An 8,547-nucleotide genomic window follows, 5' to 3' on the forward strand; every position below is an offset into this window, starting at 1 on the left:
CTTGACCATGGTTACCATCCCTGTCCTGCTTACTTTGCCACTTGGGTGCTGTGAGGATTGGGCCTTGGCTGGTGAGGCCCCTGCCTTGCCAGTCATGGTATCTCCTTTAGCTTCTGGTCTCTGGCCCTCAGGGAGTCACTGGTCTTTGCTGAGCCCTGACAGATACAGAACTGTAGGATGTGGGTGTGCAACATCCTGTCTTCTTGGTGTCTGTCTTGTTTCTTCCCATTCTCTTCTAGGAAACTTCCTGTATCAGTAGGAAGAGATGCTACTTCTATCATTCTTGCCTTTGTGCCCCAAGAGAGTCAGGATGAGGTTCCTGGTAAGTGTAAAAAGGTAAATGTCATTTGCCACCCATTTTCAAAGACAAGAGGATGACCCACAGAACTACAGGAGACTGGTCAGCCAGCCTGACCCCTTTCTTTGGGAAGATATAGAATAATCGTTCTTGAAGCCATGACTGCCCAAGTACAGTAAGGATAAGGTGATTTGGAACAGTCAGCGTAGATTTATAAAAGGTAAATCACACTTGACCAACCTGATGGCCTTTTATGATGACGTGGCAGATTCTGTGGACAGTGAGACTGTAGAAAATGCTGTTTACCTTTAACAATGCTCTTGATGTGGTTTCCTCATAGTATTCTTGTAGCCCAATTGGAGAGAGATGGTTTGGATAAGTGACCTACACAGTGGGTGGAAAATTAGCTGACCAGCTGGGCTTGGCTTGGAGGGATACTGTCTGTGATCAGTGATACAAAGTCAGCTGGCATCTGATTACTACTGCATTCTTTAGCAATTGATGCTGGGACTGTCATTGTTTACCATCTTCATTAATGAATTGGAGAATGGGATGTAATGAACCTTGGCAGGTTTGCATGGAGAAATGGGATCCTCAGGAAGCTCAAGAGTAACTTACTGTAGAAGTTCAGAAAGGGCACACAGAGTGTCTCCTCAAAACACTTGCCTCTTCTCACTTCCAACAGGTGAAACTAGAGATACTCACAAGAACTGGTTTCTAATAGTGTGATGAGGCCATGGCCCCTAAGGATGGCCTGTCCAGCAGATGCCTATCTTCAGCTTTGGCAGCAATGCCTATGTAGAAACTGGGCTCACATCTGCTCCAGGACCTGATAAGGACCCCCTGCCCTAGCCATCTAGTGAAGTGATGTTTGAGAAGATCAATAAGGTGGAAGTCTGTGTAACAGCAAGATAACAAATTTGACATAGTTACCCACAACACTCTTTCCTTTGACCAGGTATGAACACAAATGGCATAAATTCAGTGGCCATTTCCTTCACATAATTGTCATGACATGCTGTAAATCACACCCACTGTCTTGCCACCTGTCCAGTCACACAGTGACCTGGTCCTTGCAAACTGACAATAGAGCCAGTCATCAAGGAAAAAAAAAAAGGCAAGCAGGAAAACATGCATTACAAAGTGCTGGGCTTGGGAACTTGGAAAAATGTTACCACTACATTTAGTGTTGACAGTATTTTCTGTCCCAGGTGTTGTACATAATCTTTTTTTCCTACTGAGGCTTCATTAGCTGAGTGCTAGACAGGTGTGTGTTCTGATTTTTTTGGTGACAGATGGGTCCATTGTAATCTAGAATACAGCCTTTATTCTAGAAACCTAGAATAGTTCTTTAAACTAAGTCTTCCTTTAAACTTGGCTGTAGTGGCTACACTTATGATCTCCTTGTCTCAGTCCTTATCTCTCTGCCTTCCTAGACCTAAATATTTTGCCCCTCCTTTTGGAAACCTTGCCTTTCTTCTTTTCCCTCCTGGGACTTGTTGAATTTGCAAGGTTGCCACTGCAACCTTGATTTTTAAAATCTTTTTCTGTTCTCATCTTCCTGGGCCCCAACTTGTTGTCTTCTGCCTGCAGGCCCCCAGCCTGTTTTCATCCCAGCAAAGCTCAGTCTTGAATCTTTTCCTGGGCTCTAGCTCTAGAACTACCAGCTCAACTATGCAAAGGCTACCTCATGTTTACACTTCTGCATTTAAGACAGGGAGCTTTTTATTTTTACTTTGTTTGCTCTCTGTTCATCAGTATTAAGACTACAAGGGAAAAATGGTTCCCTGCTTCCAGCTCTTGGGCTTATTACTGTAACATCTTCTACCTGACAAGAAAAGCAACTGAGAATGTTCACTTCCTCCCTGCAGGCTTGGGCTGAAGCATGTCCATGGCACTAGAGACTTTAGAGCACTTAGCTCTGAGTCTCAGCAAGTCCCCTTGGCCCAGGTTTCCAGCCCTTCATTGTCAGTAGAAAGATGCTGAAATTTCCCAGTGAATGCAGCACAGTTTTTTAGCCTTTTCTTTGAAATGACTGATCTATTTCTGAAAAAACTTTAAAAACAACCTGAAGCTTATTCCATTCATGTGGCTTTTCAGATGAGACAGTTAACGTTTGGTAGTTTGTGGTGGGTTGACCCCAGCCATCAACTAAGTACCTGCCAGCAACTCTTTTGCTCCCCACCTCACCCCAAGTGGGATAGGGAAAAGACAAGGAGGAACAAAAGCAAGAAAACCCATCATGGGTTGAGATAAAGACAGTTTAATAAGTGAAGAAAAAAAAAAAAACAAACCAACAAGTGATGCAAAGACCTTCCACCAGCAGACCAATGACCAGCCAGTCTCCAAGTAACAGCTGCAGAAAGACTATCCTCCAGTTTTATTGCTGAGCATGACATCATATGGTGTGGAATATTCCTTTGGTCAGTTTGGGTCACCTGTGCTGGCTGCGTCCCCTCCCAGCCTCTTGCCCACCCCCAGCACACTTGCTGTGGGGGCAGAGTGGGAAACAGAGAAAGCCCTGAGGCTCTGCAAGCACTGCTCAGCAGTTGCCAAAACACTGGTATGGTAGCAATGCTGTTTTAGTCACAAATCTAAAACCTGGCACCGTATGAAGAAAATTAACTCCATCCCAACCAGGCACAGTACATAATCAAAGATGGACTGAAGTTTTCAGTCCAATGCTATAACATTTGTCATGGGAAAACAAAGATCCATGTGGCTCTCTGCAAGCACCTTAGTCCCAGTGCTGACTTTGTGAGGCCACCTTCTTGTCATTAAGTCTGTGATGATGGAAGCTGGTGTCTGTTGAAGTTCAAATGAATGTGGGCCTTGCAGTCTTCAATGTTAAAAGTAAAATTCGCATCAGTCTTTTCATTTAATGAACAGTAGGAAGAGAAAGATACCTGCCTTTGTGGTTATGTCATGGCATAAAGTGAAGGACGTTCATACAGCGTAATAATGGTAGAGTTTGCCAAGGTATCTGGTTTCTGTAATGTTGCTTTCTATGGCTGCATGCATAAGGGTTTTGCACTACTGATTAGTTCATATCACTCCTTGTGTGTCTTCATGCAGTGCTAACTGATGAACATTGCTTGTTTGATCTTATAAAGCTGTCTTAGATTATTAATAAAATTTTTTTCAGTCTTAAAATGTAAAATTTTATACCTCAGTATAAAATGACAGAGGTTTCCTGCTTCTGTTTCAGTTTTACATTGCTATGGCACTAATAATTCAAGTGCATGGGAAACAAATCTGTGTCTGAAAGGGTGTTAGGACTGTAAAACAGAGTCTGCACCATCGTGTACCTCAAGCCCTCCCATTTCCCCTGGGGGACTATCCTCTTTCCTCCAATCATAAGTGCTATTTTAAAAGTAATAAATGGCATTCTTCTTAAAAATAAAATTAAAAATTAAAGTCCCTCTGCCATAGCAACACTTGTTCAATAGACTACAAGCTGAAAGCCAGGAACAATAATCTTTGCAAAAAAATGATCCCACAGTAAATCACCACAGAGGATGGTCTTCAGACCAAAATGTGGAGAGATAGCTAATAAGAAGTAAAAAAATACTCTGTATGTTGATTGGCTCATAGTGCCTTTCCCTTACATCCCATTAGATATTTTTCAGACAGGAATCAGCCTGCCACTGTGCTCTCATCCAGTAACTTTTGACTCTGTTGACCAATATCAAACAAAAAACATAGAAGATAACATTGATGGATGGTTTGAGATGAGAAAAAATATGTGTCCTTCCTTCCACCAACACTGCGGTAAAGGCAAGGAGAACTCAGCCCTCAGGTTAGCCCACAAATTATCATATGTGTGGTTCCCACCTAGCCACAAGAGATGCTGACTTGTACCCTACTAGAAGATGATGTGGGAGGAAGTTAGGGTGCTGTATTTGAGTCAGGGAAAATATGGGTCTGAACAGGGGATACTGTGGAGAGCTGCTGATGGCAGCGGTGGGGCAGCATCGCTTTGGAGGTGTTGGATGCACTTTGTCAATCTCACTGCTTACAGTACTTCTCTGCCTGTCTGATTCTTTAATGATTTAACTACATTGATTAAAAAAATATATGTCTCTTCTGCTTTAGAAGTGCAAAGACTGTCCTGAATCTCAGGCACTGCAGAAACAAGATGCAGTGTTGCCAGAAGCAATAGAAGAAGCCTAGGCAAGGAGAATTTATTGCAGGATTAACCTTTAAACTGAACCAAAATTAAGTTTGGCATAGGGAGGTGCTTGTTCATACTCAAAGACATAATGAACTAGAAAGAGCAGGACCAATACAAACCTGAAAGATGTTGTTTAGTCCATAGTGTTCTCTCGGGAGGACTTCGACGGACAGACAAAACAATATAGACTGGAAATAACAGTTTATAAATACAATGGATATGAATGAAGACTAAGATAAATACTCTACCTGTGCATGCAATCATTCTGCAAGTAACAAGAGAAAAGAATGCTCTTCTTAGGCCCCAGCAGGAGATAGATTGTGGCCCACCATGCAAATTCATCTTCTAGAACAATTAATTAGAATGAAAAAATTAAAAATATTTGATAGTCATAGCAGACATATTCTGTAGGTGGGTGGAAGTTTTTCTAATACAAACTAGCAGGACCATGACAACAGTTCTCAGAGAATGGAAGAGGTGTTTTCCTTTAAAGAGTTATCTGCAGAATCCTAACTGGATCTGGCAGTACGCTTTACAGGAAACTTTTGCAAAACTGTCCATAATTATAATGTGTAAGAGATTCATGTTCCTTGCTGTACCCAGTTCTTAGTGCAGGAAGAAAAGACAAATGGAATCATCATACCAATATAAGAATTGTCAGTAAACCAGTAAAACAGCAAAGATCATCTATTTGCAAACATGAGCAAATATCAACACACTGAGAAAAAGATGACAGCAAGACAACAAAAACCATATAGGTAGAAAAAAATGCAGATTTTTTTCTGTTCATTATCACAACTGGCTTGCCAAGGCATATTGACAAAGGGAAAATTGTCTGATCTTAGCAACATGGAATAATTAGTTCAGTGACAGTTATCCTCGAGATATGTCAGGGGTTGTTATACATTTGTAATTTGTCAAGCTCCATAAGCAAATGTCCTTTAATGCAATTTACAGTTTGGGTTCAGTGATGCCATATTCAGCAGGTTGCTGTTATTTTAAACTGCTCTATGCAGTTCCAGTCTCCAGTGTATTAATTTCAGAGTGATTTTGCCAATATTGGAATCTCTGATAAATTGGCTGTTGTCCATTCAGACAGCTGCTCAGAGGAAAATACCTGCAAGGAGCAGCATTATGGCTACAAGGAGTACCTACAGGGAGCAGCATAAAAAGCCTGAAGACCATCTGCTCCATAGAAGAAGCTGTCTGGATACAGGCATAAATGTTACATGTTAACATCAAACCTCTTATTGTGGTCATGCAGGCTTGGCAGAGACCTGCATAGCAGAGGACCAAACATGACTGTCTCTGGTAGGATCTGCTTCACCTGGGGGCATTTCCAGTGACTACAGTATAAATGGGCAGCTCAGCAGAAGAGCCAACAAGAAAAGCTTTCCGTAGGTAAACCTGATCTTGCTCCTTAGCATTTCTGCTCTGCATCTCATGCAGCTATAGTTGAACCTGTTCTGATGTACAAGTACATCCAAAGCAAATTAATTTTCTGGTAAGACCCTAAACAGCTACAGACAAGACTTAAACATGCATAAGTCCCTAAGCCTTAGATTTTAAAATGTTGTTATGACAAAAAGATACTCTTTATAGAAAGACTAAGGGAAAGAGAGATCGAATAAAGCACAGAATTATGATATGCTTTAATATTTTGGGGGTGACTATATATAAAAATAAGGTTAGTTCTAAGGGTTTAATGGCTCTGTAAACTTTGTTAATTTTGTGGTGCCAGTCTTGGACCAGCCGGGATCGGGGTGATGTGCTGAATCATGACAAACTCACTCAAGTTTACTGAAGGGTGAGCATTGCCAAGAGCAAATGCCACCACACTGTATGCAATTTATTACCACTTGTTGACATAGGTTCGTTTTTACTTCTGCATCCTACTGACCTTCAGGTTTTGTCTGTTTACTGCTTACACACTCACCACGCTCTGCAGGTGGTGTTTCTTCCTGCTGTTTCTCACACTCACAACACAGTGTTCCGTAATGTTGCCTCAGGTATCCACTATCATTCTTCTAACCTCAAGGTCAGTTTACATTTTGCTAACTACCAATTCTTAATTCCCAGATTGTGGTATTAATGTTAAAAGACATCTTTATACTCTGCTATAGGAGAATATTCTGGGTAAGTCACTGCTGTCTCTCACATAGACATATTTTGAAAAAACTTCACCCTGATATAATGAGCAATATGAAAGAGATGTTTAGTAATGACTGTATCCTGAGGATACCTGTACTAGATTTATTTGTGAACACTAGTCCCAGAATGCTTTTGATTTGTATCACTGAGATGATAGGTTTCCATACACAGTGTAAAGAAAGGCTCTCAGGGAAAAAAAATGGCGTAAGATGAGAAGTCCCATTGCTGTCTGGTGGGGATGAACCCTGTGCTGGGTTAGTGCAAGTGGTTTTCAGCTTTTCTGCACTCCTGGGATGTTTTGTTGCCAGGGAGATAAGAAACTGCAGAGAGTTGTTCTGCAATACTTTGATAAGAACCTCACTTACTCCATGGTCTGTGTGTTGGGAACAGAACAGTCGAATGCATAACTAGGTGTATGGATGCTATAGCTGCAAGTGCTCTTTCCTATACAGAGCTGGTCAGAGGACTTCTGGAATTTCAGCAGAAGAAATCCCTGCTGTCTTTCTGTAGCCCTGTCTGCTTTGTAAGTATTTTGTGGTTGTTATACACATTCATGATTAATTCTGATGTGGATACAATTTGCAGAAAGCACAAAGTGGATTGAAAATGTGCTGTTAGAAGTTTGAAGCTTGTCTTTTGAAAGATCAGCGGTGACTGGGAGGTCAACTGCTTGATGAATGAACTTGAAATTAGCAAGTAGATATGTTTTTGGAAGGCTCCTTGGTTTAGTCAGGCTGAGATGTCCCTTTGGTTCTGACTAGGCAATGTCTTAATGAGAGAGTCTGGGAAGAAATCTGAAGGGTAAAACATCATAACAGCATGGTAGTGGTTTCTTATTTGGTTAATAAGATGCACATATGATTTCTTTTTCTGATAATAGGTATATAATTCTGTACTGGGTGTCAGTGGCAAGGTTTTGGCAGTGGGGAGGCTGCAAGGGGGTACCTCTGTGGAAGAAGTGCAGGAGATGCCCTGGCTCCAGCTGGGTCCACAATGGACCCATCACAGGACACAGCTGAGCCCACCACCCAAACTGGTGGTGCCTCTGGGAAAACATATTTAAGAAAGGGTAGAAAACACCAAAGAGAGAGAAGAGGAGAAAACGAATGAGAAACAGCAGAGGGAACACCAAAGTTGGAGGCCCAAAGAGTTGTGGTGAACAGAGTTAAATCCGGTTGGCGGCCGGTCATGAGTGGTGTCCCCCAGGGCTCAGTTTTGGGGCCAGTCCTGTTTAACATCTTTATTGATGATCTAGACAAGGGGATAGAGTGCACCCTCAGTAAGTTTGCAGATGACACCAAGTTGGGTGGGAGTGTTGATCTGCTCGAGGGTAGGGAGGCTCTGCAGAGAGACCTGGACAGGCTGGAGAGATGGGCTAAGGCCAACTGTATGAGCTTCAATAAGGCCAAATGCCGGGTGCTGTACTTTGGCCACAACAACCCCCAGCAGCGCTACAGGCTTGGGGAGGAGTGGCTGGAGAGCTGCCAGTCAGAGAGGGACCTGGGGGTGTTGATTGACAGCCAGCTGAACATGAGCCAGCAGTGTGGCCAAGAAGGCCAATGGCATCCTGGCTTGTATGAGAAATAGCGTGGCCAGCAGGGACAGGGAAGTGATCTTACCCCTGTACTCGGCACTGGTGAGGCCACACCTCGATTACTGTGTTCAGTTTTGGGCCCCTCACTGCAAAAAGGACATTGAATTACTCGAGCGTGTCCAGAGAAGGGCAAGGAAGCTGGTGCAGGGTCTGGAGCACATGTCGTACGAGGAGCGGCTGAGGGAACTGGGGTTGTTTAGTCTGGAGAAGAGGAGGCTGAGGGGAGACCTCATTGCCCTCTACAACTACCTGAAAGGAGGTTGCAGAGAGCTGGGGATGAGTCTCTTTAACCAAGTAGTAAGTGACAGGACAAGAGGTAATGGCCTGAAG

Source organism: Strix aluco, chromosome 5 (assembly GCF_031877795.1).
Source record: "Strix aluco isolate bStrAlu1 chromosome 5, bStrAlu1.hap1, whole genome shotgun sequence".
NCBI classification, from domain to species: Eukaryota; Metazoa; Chordata; class Aves; order Strigiformes; family Strigidae; genus Strix; species Strix aluco.